This window comes from Mobula birostris, chromosome 32 (genome assembly GCF_030028105.1).
Source record: "Mobula birostris isolate sMobBir1 chromosome 32, sMobBir1.hap1, whole genome shotgun sequence".
NCBI classification, from domain to species: Eukaryota; Metazoa; Chordata; class Chondrichthyes; order Myliobatiformes; family Myliobatidae; genus Mobula; species Mobula birostris.
Window position 1 is genome coordinate 20,889,702 of NC_092401.1, and position 17,811 is coordinate 20,907,512.

Sequence of the window (17,811 nt, forward strand, 5' to 3'; positions counted from 1 at the left end):
GAGGTAGTGTTCATCAGTTCTTTGTCCACTCAGAAATCTGATGGCAGAGGGGAAGAAGCTGTTCTGAAAACATTGAGTGTGTGTCTTCAGGCTCCTGTATCTCCTCCCTGATGGTAGTGTTAGATTTTGGTGTTTTAATCCAAGTTTTTTTTTCCAGAAGTTAGGAATGAGGAACAAAACCCATTGCTTCACAATCGTTTTATTAAGAGTTGATAGAACAGAAGGAAACTGAATGGACACAGACACGGAAAGCTAATACTAAAGATGGTGCCCGGCACAAAACAGCTATTCTTTTAATACTGCAGAGATAAGGAAAGTTCCATTCAAATCCATAGATAAAAATGTTTATTCACTTAATCTAGAACAAGGCAGCTTCCTGAGCTTTCCAGAATTACAGCCACTGGAAGCATGTTAAACTGTTATGCATATAAAGACTACTTAAAATACAAGCAGGTAATTAATTCTTAAACTACAAAGAAAATAATAATTAAACAATCTAATCCTAGAATTAAACAGTCAGATCCAACAGTAGTATTAAGAGGAGGCGGCAATGTCAATGTAAGGCAGGATCTCTATACTTCTGCATTCAAGAAAAGTTTAACGGCATTAAATAATTAAGGGTTACATAGTGTATGGAAAAAGCTGTAACTGCTTCGCTGGAGGAAACTGCTTCTACGTTGTGTGTGTCTTCAGTCTCCTGTACCTCCTCTCTGATGACAGTAAGAAGAGCGTGTCCTGGGTGGTGAGGGCCCTTAATGATAGATGCTGCTTTCTTGCGGCATTGTTTTTTTTAAAAGATGTCCTTGTGGTGGGGCTGGCTGAGTTTGGGATCCTCTGCAGCTTTTTCTGATCCTGTGCAGAGGCCCCTCCATACCAGACAGTGATGCAACCAGTGAGAAAAGGGTCTTGTACTTAAACCTTCTTGTAATGTGCCTTTCTAATTGTTCAGAATATGTAATCTTTCAGAGATTTGCATATGACATTCAGTCCCCTATAACACAAACACCCGTCCATCTTTTACCATTTAAAAACTTATGCTAATTATCAAAGTAGGCATAAAAATGAACCCACAGCCCATTTCAATGTACCATTAGCCATCAGGATGCTCATTACCACAATTCAGATTGTGATCAGAAGGAATTCTGGTAACATTGATCCTCATCCCCACACAAGAGCCAGAAGTGAAGGGTTAACACCGGATTTGGGAGGTCTGTGTGTACGTGCCATGGGTGGGAAGGAAGGAACAGGGCTTGTTTTGTCACTGGTTATGTCCTGTGTTGTTCTGCTGAGCATTGTGGGCGTGGGGAATTGAAACCTGGCTCCAGGGCAGCCTGGATTGCACTGCTTGCTAATAAAAATGACGCACTTGTTTTGATGTACACATGATAAATAAACATGAGGCTTTCTTGACAACAGGCTCCGTAGCAGAGTCTTTTACCAAATACTGTATCCCTAATGGGAAGCACAATGCCTGCCTGACAGATTGTGGACGTTTGATTACAAGGGTACAACGTGTAGAATTAGCTATCTGGTCCTTGGAGCCTGCTCATCATGAAGGTTCATGACTGACCTTCTACCTTATTGCCATATTTCTAAATTGTGCCCACATCCCTTGATTTCCTTGATGTCCAGCAATATATCGATCTGCATTTTGAATGAATTCAATGACAAAGTCGCCATAGCCCCACAGGAGAGAGAATTCCCAAACATCACATCTCCATCCTCTGAGTGAAAAGATATCCATTATTTTGTGCCCAGTGGTCCTAAAGGAAATACCTACCCTGCAGTAGGCACGACAAGCCTTCACTATCATTAGTACACTATAGAGTCATGGTGCAGGATAGTAAAAGCAATACCTGTTCACTATTAAACAAAACAATGAAGACAACCATCTCTCTCTGAAAGTGAAAAGATGGCCATGATACATACTGTGAGCTTTGTATAAACCTATATGAAGGCTTTGAAGGCATTACATCATAAGACACAGGAGCAGAATTAGGCCATTCAGCCCATCGAGTGAGTCTGCTCCACCATTTCATCATGGCTGATTTATTATCCCACACAACCCCAGTCTCCTGCTTTCTCCCTGTGATGTTTGATGCCCTTGCAAGTCAAAACCCACCAAATCTGCCTTAAACATACCCTATGATTTGGCCTCCACAGCCCATCGATGGCAATGAATTCCACAGATTCACCACCATCCAGCTAAAGCAATTCTTCCTCATCTCTGTTATAAAGGGACATTCTGTGGCTATGCCCTCTAGTCCTAGTACTCATCCACAATAGGAAACATCCGCTCCATGTCCACTATATCTAGGTCTATTGAAGTACACTCAGTATCACTCCCCCAACCATTCAACAGGAGCTGTAGGTCTCTGTTCAGGTTCATGTTGGACAATGTCTTAATGAGCACGTTCACTCCATGAATTCCTGATCTGATCAGTGGTGAACTCTAGGGAATACAGCTCCAGTCTAAGGAATCTATCACGCAACCAACATATAACCAACTGGGTGAATCGTCTTTGAACTCTAACTATAGTTAGTATTCCTACCTTAGTCAATGAGACCAAAAGTATACCAAACATCAGATGTGGTCTCTCAAAGGTGCTATACATTTCCAAAAATCCTCCTTACGTAAATCCACTTGTACCAAAGCCTAACGCATTGTTAACCTTAATAATCGCTTGGTACACCTGCATGTTGGTTTTTGTAGATCAAGTTTACACAATCTCTCACAGTTTATCTAATACTCTACTGATCAGAAAAAAAATCAGGATTATTATCACTGACATTTATCATGAAATTTGTTGTTTTATGGCAGCTGTAGAATGAAATACTGTACATAAAAATGACGATACATCAGAAAGCCAACGGCAGAGAGGAAGAAGCAGTTTGTAAAATGTTCAGTGTGGGGTTTCAGGCTCACTGACAGTGGTCATCAAGAGGACCTCTCGTGAATGGTGAGGGGGCATCCCTTAATGATGGATGCCACCTTCTTGAGGCATCACCTAGTGAAGATATCCTTAATGACATGGAGGCATGTGCCCACAATGAAGCTGGCCGAATTTACAAACCTCTGCAGCTTTTCCCGATCCTGTGCATTGGCACCTCTACACCAGACAGCGATTCAACCTGTCGGAAAGCTCTCCACCACGCATCCATAGGAATTTTGCTGGAGTCTTTGGTGACATACCAAGTATCCTCAAACCCCTAATGAAATAAAGCTGCTGGTGTGCCTTCTTCATAATCGTATCAATATACTTGGCCCAGGATAGATCTTCACTAACGTTGACACCCAGGAATTTAAAGCTGTTCACTCTTTCCACTGTGATCTCTCAACGAGAGCCAATGTATGTGCTTCCAATTTCCTCTTCCTTAAGTCCAAGATCAATTCTTTGGTCTTACTGATAAGACTGCAAGGTTGTGATGCCACTTAGCCAGCCAATCTACTTCACTCCCGTACGCCTCCATGTCACCCATCTGAGATTCTACCAACCACAACCTATTCCAGCTGCTACCATCTGGGAAGTGGTACCACAACATAAAAGCCAGAACCAACAGGCTCCAGGACAGCTTCTTCCACCAGGCCATCAGACTGATCGACTCGCACTGATTTGAGTGTACTCTATGTTACACTGACTGTCCTAGTTATTATAAATCATTATAAATTATTATTTATAATAAATAGTATAAATACATTGCACATTTAGATGGAGACATAACGTAAAGATTTTTACTCCTCATGTATGTGAAGGATGTAAGAAGTCAATTCAATTCAATTCAAATATAATCATTGATGAATTTACAGATGGTGTTTGCGCTCTGCCTACCCCACACAGTCATGAGTGTAGGGAGAGCAGATTAGTGAGCTAAGCTCTCACTCTTGCCTGTGTTGACCGTCAGTGAGGAGGAGACATTAGTGCCAATCCGCACTGACTAAACAGTGGATGACCTCACAGTTTTCCACATTATATTTTATGTCATATTTCATAAATTCTATTGTATTTCTTTATTTTCCTGTAAATACCTTCAGGAAAAGGAATCTTAGATTATGAAAACACATAATCCCCTTTTATTGTCATTTAGTAATGCATGCATTAAGAAATGATACATTATTTCCTCCGGTGTGATATCACAAAACACAGGACAGACCAAGACTGAAAAAACTGACAAACCACATAATTATGACATATAGTTACAACAGTGCACAACACAATAACTTGATGAAGAAGTCCATGAGCACAGTAAAGTTCAAAATTTCTCAAATGCCCCACATCTCATGCAGATGGGAGAAGGAGAAAAAACTCTCCCTGCCACGCCGATCACAATCCGACTCTGAGTCATCCGAAAACTTCGAGCTCTGATCAGCTCTCCGACACCAGGTACTGAGCAGCATCTCTGCCGAACGATTCGACCTCCTTCTTGGTCACCAAAAGCAGGCAAGGCCGGGGATTTAGAGGCCTACCCTCCGAAAGATTCCCAACAACACAGTAACGACAGCAGCGGACGGGCGTTTCAGAAATTTCTCCAGATGTTCCTCTGTGCTTTCACGTCCATTCTCCATCAAATCAGAATTGTCCACGGCCCCTATTTAACGGATACGATATCATTTTTCACCGGAGAGCTGCGCACGCACAACGCACTGCCATCTCCTCCTCCTACTGAATCTTATGGTAGTATATGGTGACTTATATGCTCTTATGGTCACTTTATTGGATACGCCTGCTCATTAATGCAAATATCTAATCAGCCAATCACGATGCAGCAACTGAATGCATAGAAATACACCGACATGGTCAAGAGGTTCAATTGTTGTTCCGACCAAAACATCGGAATGGGGAAGAAATGTGATCGAAGTGACTTTGGTTCAAACTGACGGGAAGGCAGCTGGAACTCAAGGTAGCCATGGTACAATCGTGGAGTGTAGCAGAGCATCTTTCGATGCACAACACATTGAACCTTGAAGCGGATGAGCTACTACAGCAGAAGATCACACCGGGTTCCACTCCTGTACCTAGTAAAGTAGCCATTGAGTGTATAAGTACTTTTTATAATAAATTAACTTTGTTTTCACCAACTAATTCAGCTTGCCCCCATCTCCTGGAAGCCAAAAATCACTGTTCAACAAATACCCTACTATCCTGACATTGATGATTCATCAAGTGCCTCAGGAGAAAATATTCAGACAGTTGATTAATCCTGGACATCAAGGTTAACGTTAGACCTTCCCAAAGAAATCAGGCACAGAACAAGCCACAACAACTTAGGCTTGAAACTTTTCACTATAAGCCTATTCTATCATCAGCATGGGAAGCCTGGGCTTAGTCCGTGCCTCAGATCAGTTCACCTCACCTCGTGCAACAACACAACAGAATAAAATTTCAGCTAATTCGGAAGACAGAATTCATTGAAATCAAGGCTCTCAGGTGGCTGTGGATCTGAATGTTAAGAAGATACTAATGGCAGAGTTGCAATGGAAAATACCAAAATCACAGAATTGTGGTGTTACTTTTGAATGTTATCAGATTTTCTTCCTGATCTTTGCTTTCCAAAAAAATCTCCCCTACCTCACCACGTGCCTGGAGTTTGAGGTCCCATCATTGGCTAGTCCAGGAAGATGAGCCTGAAGGTCAATCAGAAGTCCAGAAGTTAAAGGCTGAAGCCTGGAAACTGGAGTCCTATCCTAGAGAAGGATGGGTGTGTGGGGTGTGTTTTGTCTGTGTGTGGGTGTGGGTGTGGGGGTGTGGGTGTCTGTCTGTCGGGGAGGGGGGTGCTGGAGAAAAGGTTGAAAGGGAAGAAGGGGCTTGTTTTCCTGCTGTCGTTTTGTTGTTTGTTTTGTTGTGCCCCGTGTTGTTCTGCTGAGCATAGTGGGTATGTTATGTGGCAAAACTTGCAGACTGCCCTCAGCACGTCCCTAGATTGTGCTGGTTGTTAACATAAATGACACATTTTACTGTATGTGTCAATATACATGTGATAAATGAATCTGAATCTGAACCTCCAAAACATTCCTCCTTTAAAACTTCCAAAGGTATACCTATAAATCTAGGGGTGTAACTGCGTTAACATAAAGCCACACTCTTCGGAAAGCTGTAAAAACCAGTTGAAAGGAAACTCTTACTGTGAATTTGAGGTAGTGACATCATCTAGACCAGCAGAGCGGAAAAATTAGCTTTGGTGAAGCAGAACCAGATGGAAATGGAGATACAGTTGTTAATCAGGTTGTTTCGAACATTCATATTTAACAAGATGACTCATGGTATTGGGTGTAGCAACTCCATCCCCGTACATCTTACACATGCACCCACACTCTAACATCAGCTTCCTGAAGACAATCAAACACTGATTCTGGTTGGCGGTGAAACTTCTCCCTACCCACCCTCCTCTAAAACAACCCCATGTGGCTATCGCCCATCTCTTCTGAGGTGTATTTAATATTTCAGTCATATTTGAGTAATATTGTAAATATATTGCTAGATTAAGTATTCTTTTGTTTACATAATTCATTACGGGTTATATGCAGTAAGTACGTAAATGGCATGCGTCGTTATGCCACCTTGACATATTTGCATGCTTCACTAAAGTAAAGAAACAAAGCATACGAGTTCTCCTGGGCCCCCGTGTTTTTTCACTTCGCTTAACTTATGGGGTTACAGGACATAACATCTTCGACCTAGCTCAATCCTTGGGCAAAGCTAGGTAACAAATAACCAGTTCTTTGACGGGACGAGGCTGATTTGAGTCGGATACTGCTGGTCATTTAAGCACGAACTTTCTAATTCAACTGGAGAGCACCCCAGTACATCCATTTCCTCCATAAGTCATGAGGAAGCAGAGAAACGAATTCCAGAGACCCAGGAACTGAATTGAGGGCTTTCTTCACTGCCTTCGTTAGAAAAGTACTCAAATTATATGGAGGTGAATCAGAAAATTATCAGACCAAAAGGAGGCCATTTGGCTCAATATGGACTCATCACTGGGTCCATATTCAGAGCAAGTGTCGGGAAATTATGTTGAAGTTGTATAATATGTTTGTGAGGTCTGCTCTGGAGTATGGTGTGCACTTCTGGTCCCCTAGCTACAGGAAAGCGGCCAATAGAACTGAAAGAGTTCAGAGAAAATTTACAATGATGTAGCAGGACACAAGTTGTAGGGGGAAAGTTGCACAGGTTAGGACTTTATTCTCTAGAGTGTAAGAGAATAAAATGGAAATTTGATAAAGATATACAAAATTATGAGGGCTGAAGGTTGGGTAAATGCAAGCAGGCTTTTTCCACTGAGGTTGGCTGAGACAAGAGGAGGTCATTGGTTAAGGGTGAAAGATGAAATATTTAAGGTGAACCTGGGGGAGAAGATCTTCACTCTGATGGCGATGAGCATGTGGAATAAGCTGCCAGCAAAGTGGTGGATGCAGGTTCAACTGCAACATTTAAGAGACGTTTGGATAAATACATGGATGGAATGTGTATGGAGAATTATTACTTGGGTACAGATCAATGGGACAGTCAGAATAACAGTTCAGAATGGACCAATTGGGTCAAAAAGTGTGTTTCTCTGTTGTAGTGCTCCAGGACTCCATGTTCTATGTAGAAATTAAAGCAGAGGTTAATAGGTTCCTGACTACTCGGGGTGTCAAAGATTATGAGGAGAGGGAAGGAGAATAGGGTTGAAAGGGATAATTAATCAATCATGATGGAATGATAGAGCAAACCCAATGGGCTAAATGGCTCCAATGCCTTAAGGTTCCTGCTTCCAGAAAAATAATGTTCCAGCCCAAGCATGCTTTCCAACTCTGAATGTAAGGCTAATTAAGGGCTCATCTGGGTACTCTTGAAATGCACTGTAACGTCTACTATCCTTTGGACAAAAACATTTTTCCGCAGCTCCTCTGCAAACAATTTCCTGAAATTCCTTCCCTTCCAGTTGATGAACTTTCAGGCAGGAGTACAAGGCCTACCCGTTCCCTAATCTAAGCCTCTCGTTTTAATCAAGTTTTGAATCGGCCTCCTCCAGGTCTAAAGAAAACATTTCTAGCTGAGCTAACTTTCCCTTCTAACCAAAAATTCTCCAGAATTGGCACAAGAGATCCTGTAGATGCTGGAATTCTAGAGTTACACACACAAAATGCTGGATGAACCCAGCAGATCAGGCAGCATCTATGCAGCGGAATAAACAATCAAAGTCTTGGGTTCTCTACCTTCTCAAGGGTCATCTCTTCCTTTCTATAAAGAGAGATGTTTCTTAAACACCCCTTGGACTGTCCAAAGAAAGGAGTGATAGAAAGGAAGGAGAACAAGACTGGAAGTACCTTCCATCTCAGATCCCATGTTCTCACCTTGGCCTCAATTTCCCCCAAGAAATTTCAATTCTTTGGAAGGTGATGAGATCGAGCTTATTCCACCTCTCGGGTTCATTTCTTTCAATTTCCCCCAATATTGATCGATTTATTCAAGTTGAGCACCCAGTAACCCCCGACTTAACCCTAGCCTAATCACTTGACCATTTATAATAACCAATTACCTTACCAACTGGTATGTCTTTGGACTGTGGGAGGAAACTGGAGCACCCGGAGGAAACCCACGTGGTCACGGGGAGAACATACAAATTCCTTAAGGACAGCGGCAGAAAGTGAACCAGGGTCACTGGCACTGTAAAGAATTGTGCTAACCACTACACGATCGTGCCACCCCTGATTTTTGCCTGCTGATGCGCATGTTAGAGAAAAGCCCCAATGGGAGGAAACTCCCTATCCTCCCAGCTCCCCCTCAGCAGGTAAATGCACTGAGTAGTAGAAGTACAGACTCAGCCTTCTCTGAGAATCATCAACCTTGATATGGTGGAGAGATCTGTGAGTTCCTGAGATCCCAAGAGAAATGCCGTCTGGAGCTTAGCTCCTGGTGGGGTCACCCACGGCAGTAAGCTCAGAGGGGAGGCCCCAGACAAGGAGTGATCCAACCAAAACCTCAACGGTGGAGCCGGCAGAAGATGGTGACGCATCACAACAGCAGTGAAGGTGCAGCAAAGCTGCAGCAGTGTAGAACCCCAGTCGTCTTGCACGCCACGCCACTGGACCCTGGCCCCGACTCCGATTTGTCAAGGACCGTCAGCCGGCTGTCCTGGCATCAGCTTTCCCACGCTAAACAAAATCACGCACAGGCATTCCCCATTGAGCGATTAATCCTTTGGGTGAACGTCACACTCAACACGAGTGATTGCACAAAAACAGGCTCAGTACTGAGGTGGCAGATGTTAGTTAGGGTTAAGGTTACCATTCGGACCACAGTTCCTCTGCAATATTTCACTTGGGGAACATTAGCCACACACAACTCCTATTTTGAGTCAAAAATCAATCAGAGATCATTATTCTTAAATACTAAAAGAATACTCTGATTGTGCTTACCTGGGTTGCTGTTAATGATTGAATACTCGTCTCTGTAACCTTCCCCCGCTCCTAATTCCATAAAGACATTTCCAGTTCTCTGTTGTAAATCTCTGATCACACTGACAGAGGCAGTTCCTTCTACTGCCAAGATCCCATCTCTGGAATTTGTGTACAGCACTTCCTAAAGCCTAGCTATCGCACAAATCCTCAGTCACCTTTCCAAATATCTACACACAAGAGATTTTGCAGACCTGAAAGTCCAGAACAACACACACACAATAGGGTGGAGGAATTCAGGTCGGGCAGCATCTGTGGAGGATAATAATCGGTCGACGTTTTGGGCCGAGACCATTCATCAGGGCTGGAGCAGTTTGGAAGGCCATAATGGACAAATTGACAGGCAAATCCAAACCATGGAAATGAGTTTTCTTGCCTGAGTGCCCAGGTCCATTGCCTCAGGAACCGATCAATTAGAAGAGCTAGTAAAATGCAGCAGTGAGGGAGAAGAGGTAACAATGATACAAGAGATATTTCCCTACACAACCAAGCATCACAGACTGACTAGCGAATTTCTTTTGTTCAGAAATACCAGGGATTTCTACATAGAACTGAAACCAGGAGCCATGGATAGCACCTATGGCTTCACTGCCCACAACCCCTGAGTTTTGAGCCCTTATTAACTTCAATACAACAGCTCACCATTAGAGAGTTCCTACAAACATTAGCAGCAGAGAAATCTCTCAAAATCAAAACTGCATGTAAACAGGAAGCTCTCAATGGAATTAAGTGCAATTAGGGGAGCAAATGAAACATCCTGCAAGACAAGGAAGCAAACTTTCATCTTCTATTTCTACTGAACAGCACTTCAAGCAATCACAGAATGCAGGAACCTGGCTCCAAACACACCATCAACATACCAGCATTGAGCCAGCTGGCTGAAGAACGCCACAAAGTAAGCTTCCAAAGCACTGGGTAATGTTAACAGGAAATAGTTTGGAAAGTGGTATTGGTATGTGTGTTTCATCTGAAATGAAACCAAAGAGTGTGCAACCTCAATGTGGCTTTAGCACATAAGCAACAACGTGCAGAGGAAGTGTGGCAAAGGGCTGGAGGTGGGTAGAAGCCAAGCCTGGAGCAAGACGGCCAGCTGGTGGTTATAACCCAAAGGCAAGCTGTGAAGTGCGTCAGCTTGAACTCAGGGGCACAGTTCAGTCCTCGCCTATTACTTTGGATTTCCAGTATCTGCAGAATCTCTTGTGTTTATGACCCTTCACAGCACCTACACCAAATCTTTTTTTTATATTTTAGTTTTATTTGGATAAGGTATTTGCAAGTATTACACAATTTTTTTTACATATAAAACCTTTTCCATTTTTTATGTATAAATCTATATATATTTATACATTCACAAGTACATGTTCATGTTTGCTCCTACCCACAGACATATTTATCCGAACCCGGTGTACTTATTTACTTCATTTTATCATCTTTTCCCAAGTCTTTTTCTTTACTTGTATTAATTCCACATTTTCCAGAAAAAAAAAGTGTACATTTGAACCAAGGGAGCTTACATTAACACTATTACTATGTTGATGAGTAAAGCAGTATGAACCTTTAGGAGAGTCATCTAATGTCTGCTCACATTGGGGTTATAAATTCTCTCCCCAACAGCACAGTGGGAGCACATCACCAGAAGGACTGTCGTGGTTCAAGGGAGAAATCACCGCCACCTTTTTAAGGGTAATTAACGCTGATCTTCCCACAGACATTTCCACGTTGAAAATGTCAAAAATAAACTTTGATGCCCAACACTAGAAGTGACGATAGGAATAGGGGAGTAACTGTTGTTAGACATAGCAAATTTTAGGACAACACGTACTTCCTAAAGATTTAGTACCTCCAATGATACAGATTAAGGTGCGACCTGTACAGTGCCTACGTAACAAACGGTAAAGGCTTGGTAAGTAGGTTTATTATTGTTACGTTTACCAAGGTACAGTGAAAAGCTTGTTTTGTATGCATACAGATCATTTCATTAGCACAGTGCATAGTACAAGGGGAAAACAACAACATAATGTGGAATAAAGCGTTATCGTTGCAGAGAAAGTGCAGTGAAGACTTACAATAAAGTTTACAAGGTAGACCGTAAGGTCAAGAGTTATTGAACTTAGGGACTGTTCAATATTCCGATAACAGTGGGATAGAGCCTGCTCTCCATCCTGGTGGTATGTGCTTTCAGTCTTCGCATCTTCTGTCAGTGAGAGAACATAGACCATAGAAATTTACAGCACATTACAGACCCTTCAGCTACAAAGTTGTGCCGACCATGTAACCTGCTCTAGAGACTGCCTAGAGCTTCCCTACCGCATAGCCCTCTACTTTTCTAGGTACCTATCCAAGAGGCTCTTAAAAAGACCGTCGTACCCACTTCCACCACTGTCACTGGCAGCGCATTCTATGCATCCACCACTCTCTGTGCGAAAAACTTATCCCTGACATCCCCTCGGTACCCATTTCCAAACACCTTAAAACTATGCCCCCTCGTGTGAGCCATTTCAGCTGGGGAAAAGCCTCTGGCTATCCACATGAGCAATGCCCCTCATCATCTTATACACCTCTATCAAGTCCTCTCTCATCCTCCGTTGCTCCAAGGAGAAAAGGCCAAGTACACGCAACCTATTCTCATGAGGTACGCCCTCCAAACCAGGCAACATCCTTGTAAATCCCCCCTGCACTCACTCTACAGTTACCTCCTTCCTGTAGTGAGGTGACCAGACACTGAACGCAGTACTCCAAGTGGGGTCTGACCAAGGTATATAGCTGTAGCAGGGGTGGGGGGGGGGGGGTAGAGGAGAGAGGGTCCAGGGTGAGTAGTCTTTGATTATTCTGGCTGCTTCACCAAGGCACTGAGAAGTGCAGACGGAGTCCATGGAGGGGAGGCTGTCTTCATTAGTCAGGATGCCGAGTATAAGAGTGGGGAAGACATGTTGCAGCTATATAAAACTTCAGCGTGTCTGCTGGAGTACTTGGTACAGTTCCGGCCACCCCATTACAACAGGGACACGAAGGCCTTCAAAAGGAGTGCAGAGGTAGTCTATCAGGATGTTGTTTAGAGAATATCGGCTATGAGGATACATTGGACAGACTTGGACCGTTTTCTCCGGAGCGTCAGGGCTCAGAGGGAGATCTGAAAAAGTTGATAAAAGGCATTGGTAAGGTAGGCAGTCAGAATGCTTCTCTACAGTGTGGAAAATGTCAAATACCAGAAGGCACAGGTGTAAGGTCCGAGGGGGGAAGCTTAAAAGATGTGTGCTTAAAAACAAACACACACACACACACACACACACACGCAAAATCATAGGGACCTGGAATAGGTTGCCAGGGTTAGTGGAAGCAGAGACAAAAGTGACATTTAGATGGGCACATGAATTTGCAAGGAATGCCGGGGGGGCGGGCGGGGAGATCTGGATCACGCGCAGGCTTAGATATTAATATAATCTGGCACAGACTAGGTGGGCTGAAGGGTCTGCTCCTGAGCTGTACTGTTCTGTGTAATACAAGACACTGCTGCAAAAGAAGCCATTTTGATCATTACATTAAAATAGCATTTATAAATTCAAACAAATTGGAATGCTTTTGACTTTTAGGGTCACAGTATCACCACAGGCTTTCAGCCACTGCCTAAACTACTGTACCAGCTCTTCAGCTGGGTATCTCCTTTAATCCCATTGTCCCGACCCACCGTTTTCCCCAACCTGCCTTGTACCTCTCGCTTGCCCTCACTGCTGTTAAGATTTCTCATGGCAATTGGATTCTGTACCACATCACCTTTACAACACTTCAAGCCTCTTGCTGATTCTTTTTGTGATTCTGGTAGGAACTGGGAGGAGTACAGGACGAGTGGTACACATGAGGATCTGGGCAATCCATCAAACGTCATGAACACCAGGGAAGTCTTGGGAAAGAGAACTGTGGGGAACAGTTGAGGACCTGATGATTTACTTGTATCTAGTTTAGATTATAGAGCAGAGCACTACAGCACAGAAACAGGCCCTACACCCATCTAGTCCATGCCAAAATATTATTCTGTCTAGTCCCATCGACCTGCACCTAGACCATAGCTCCACACTTGTCCCATCCACGTACTTATCCAAACTTCTCTGAAATGTTGAAATCGAACCTGCATCCACCAATTCCACTGGCAGCTCACTCCACATCCTCACTATCCTCTGAGTGAAGATGTTTCCCCTCAGGTTCCCTAAAAACATTTCACCTTTAACTCTAGCTCTAGTCTCATCCAACCTCAGTGGGAAAGACTGCTTGCATTTACCCTACCTATGTACCTCGTAATTTTGTCTACAATACCTCTGGAGTATAGCAGAATGAGGAGAGACTTGATAAAGTCCTAACCCATGCAATCTTTCCCCATAACCAAGATCCTTAAAGTGATGATGGGTTATTAAGGGATGAGAGGTTAGTACAAGAACGTAGGTGTTAAGGTGGAAGATCAGCCTTGGATTGTAGACCAGACTCAAAAAGGACAAATAGCTTACTACTGCTTCCATCTTCCTATGTACTGAAAATGCCCAGCACCATATTGTGACAATTTAACAGCTTCACAAGACGTAGTTAACTATTGACCTCAACATCTGTCCCTGGTTTTACTCAACATCCAAGGCTACAAACAGTTTTAAAACAGGACACACAATGTGGCCACTTATTGTGTTAACCAAACCCTGCTCCAGCCCTGCATGTGGTAAACTGGATCAAACAACAAACAACATCATCACAGCCAGCCTGTGATGCAAATTCATAGGCAGCATTCTCAGAGAAAGCCTTGCTCAGAAATCATTTTGCCTTGTGCATGAATGCCCAGTTATTTCCAGTGAGGCTTGCTGGTTTTTTCCCCTGAGGCTTCAAATACAAACACAAATGGGACAGTTTTGCTGGTAATGGAAGCACCCTGCAAATTGCCTTTTCCAAGAGCTCCTTTCTCGAAAGTGCTATAGGTCTATTAAAACAAAAAACTTCACACCATCTTAAAAGTTTCTTTCCCCAGGCAGTTATTGTGACCTACCATTCCAATTACCAGGCCCACTCCCTCTCCTCCATCCCTTACTCCTGCCACCGCACTGTAAACACTTTAAACCGCCTTTTGTAATGTTCTTTACATTGTAAATACATGCTGGTATTTATGTATCTATGCACATTTTATTCCATATCTATACTTTAACTATTTTTATTATAATTGTTCAACGTTATTTTTGTTGCATATCACACTCTGACCAAGACACCACAGCGAATTCCTAATACATATAAATGCATGTGGAGAATATAGCTGATCCTTGATCCGTCATGTTACCCGGAGCCAGAAAGTTGACAGCAGAGCACAAGCACAATTATTAATGTACTGAGAAGGAAATAAAGGGTCAGTGAAGAGAGAAATAAAAAGCCTTGCAAGATTATTGACTAGTCAGGGTCAAAGGATACAGGGAGAAGGCAGGAGAAAGGAGTTGTAAGGGATAATAAATCAGCCATGATGGAACGGCAGAGCAAACCCAATGAGCTGGATGACCTAATTCGGCTGCTATGTCTTATGGTCTAAAATTAACTATTATTCCTGCTAGATGCTACCTGACCAGTTAGGTGTTTCTAGAATTTCTTGCTTTCATTTTAGGCTTCCAATATTTTGTTCTGAATTTCTGTTGGCAAATGTCTTTAAAACAAATAATTGCAGATTTGTGATTAGTTACCATGTGAACAAACGCAGGGAATGAAGAGCGGCTCACTCGGCCCCTCCTGCCTGCAGCCCAGTTCAACATGAACATGGGCCAATTTGACCCATCTTCTCGGCCATGCCAGTGCGCCATTACAAATTTATCTACCCTCCCCCTTCAAATGCATCTAGTGATCAAACTTCTACGAACTTCCAATGTGCCATTTCCCGAGATTCACCATCCTCAGCAAGAAGGAATCCTCAAGTCTCAATTTCAAATGACTGCATCATTGCTTTCAAGTTCAAGGTAAATTTATTATCAAAGTATGAATATGTTACCATATACTACCTTCAGATTTATTTTCTTGAGGGCAATCACAGTAGAACAAAGAAATACAATAGAATCGATGAAAAACTGCATAAAAAAACTGACAAACAACCAATGTGCAAAAGAAAAACTGGGCAATTTTTTTTAAACTAACAATAAATAATTAAAAATACTGTGAACACAAGTTGCAGAGTCCTTGAAAGTGCCTCATTAGGTTGTGGAATCAGTTCAGTGTTAAGGTGAGTTGTTATTGCAAGTTTCTCAACATACACTCTGAATTTCCCCTTCGAATCTTATACACTTCAACAAGATCTCCCCTTATTCTAAACTCACCAAAAAAGTAGCTTAATTTTCTTTAGTTGCTTTTGATAGGATAGCTCTCTCATTCCAGGATTTAGTCCAGTAATTTTCTTTTGAAGTGCCCCCAAAGTTAGCATATCCTTTCCACAATGAGACCAAAACTGTGCATCACCCTCCAAGTGTCGCTTCACCAGTACTTGCTACAATTACAACAATACTTCTTCTCTTCTAAACTCCAACCCCACCTCAAACCCCACAATAAAAGGCCAATATCCTGTTCGACTTCCCGGCCATTTTTTGCACCTGCTCGTAACATTTTGCAATTGATGCAGAAGAACATCACATTCCCTCATCCGCAATATTTCTCCATTTAGAACAGTCCTGTAGCTTCCCCTACCAAAGTACATGACCTCACACTTTCCCCACAATAACCTCGTCTGCCAAGTTTTCACTCACTCACGCAACCAAATTACAGTGGTTCAAAGACTCCAAATTGCAACAACCCCATTACAACATCCTCTCTTACCCATTTCAAATCATCAGCAAGCCTGGATACCTTTCAACACCCTGCCAGCACCAGAAACAACAGTGATCGGACTGAAGTGTGTAACCAGAGTCCCATTGCAAAGGTGTTAATTATAGGCTAGGGCACCTGGGGACAGTACACAATGTTGGGCCTCCCCTTTCACCTACTCAAAGATCAATACAATCCTTCCCTCCTACACAGCCCACCATTTTTTTTTCATCCATGTGTCTATGTAAGAGTCTCTTAAAAGTATATAATCTATTTGCCTCTATCATCATATCTACCACTCCCTGCTGTCAAAAAATCTACCTCTGACACCCTCCCAACACCTTAACATTCTGCCATGGGAAAAAGCCTCTAGCTGCTCACTCTTACCTACGTCGGTTATCATCTTGTTTATATAACCACTTTTTGTGTAATAAAGGTGCCCCTCAAGTTCCTACTAAACCTTTCTCCTCTAACTTTTACCTACTGCATGCCATCTAGGTTTTGATTCTCCAACTATGGTAAATGGTCCAAGTGCATTCATTCTATCTACACCCCTAATGATTTTGTACACCTTTCTATGTTCACCTCTCTGAGATCACTTCTTAGCCTCCTCCATTCCAAGGAGAAAATTCCGAGCTTGTATAACCTCTTCCCATAAGTCAGTCCCTCAAGTACTTGCAAATCCTTCCTGTACCAGTTCTAACTTAATAACATCTTTCCTGTAACAAGGCAACCAAAAATGAACACAATACTCCAAGTGCCACATCACCAGCATCCTGTATTATCATATCATCACCTCCCATTTTTAATCTTCAATACTCTGACTTCTGAAGGTGATCATATCAAAAGCCGACAGTCAGGAAGTCCTCTGGTATAGAAACATGCTCGTCACATTCAGATTTATTACATATACAACTGCAAGAAAAAGTTTGTGAACTTTTTGCAATTGCCTGACTTTCTGCATTAATTACTCATAAAATGTGGTCTGATCTTCATCTAAATCACAATAATAGCAAACACCTAGACCTTGATTGTGATTGTTAAAAGTGGTGTACACAGTATTGACGAGAAGTACAATTGTTTGTGTGTTATCAGTTTAGGCAGATTGTGTTTGTCTATTACTGTGACTTTGATGAGGATCAGACCACATTTTACGGCAATTAATGTAGAAAACCAGCTAATTCCCAAGGGTTCACAAACATTTTGTTGCAAACGTACATCAAACATACAGTGAAGTGTGTCTTTTCCATTAACAACCAACATACCCAAGAATGTGCAGGGGGCAGCCTGCAAGTGTCTCCACACAATCTGGCACCAACATAGCAGGTCCACAATGTTCAAAGCAACACAACAAGTCCCATTCCCACCCTTCGAACCCCTCACATACACAGCCCACCAATCCGAGGACAGGAAAGCTGAGCGAACCATCGAACACCCATTTCCACCAATTGGATTTTATTTTCTCAACATTCACACACCCATCTTCACCATGAGGAGCAATTTACAATGGGTGACTAATCCACAAACCCACATCTCTGGGATGGAGGGAGGAGTCGAGAACACCCATGTGG

The 17,811-nt window shown here is 42.6% G+C and overlaps 1 protein-coding gene across 3 annotated transcripts in view; it reads right to left on the reverse strand.

The window, feature by feature from the left end:
• The window catches only part of LOC140191238 (cdc42-interacting protein 4 homolog), a 195,277-nt gene that overhangs the window by 90,496 nt on the left and 86,970 nt on the right, over nucleotides 1-17,811 (reverse strand). Inside the window, exon 1 of one of the 3 annotated variants that reach the window (XM_072248445.1) lies at nucleotides 15,760-15,917. The exons of the other annotated variants lie outside the window; for them this stretch is intronic. The gene's annotated coding sequence lies outside the window, so the exon portion shown is untranslated. Of the gene's footprint in view, nucleotides 1-15,759; nucleotides 15,918-17,811 lie in introns of those variants that run through there. 3 annotated transcript variants of the gene reach the window in all.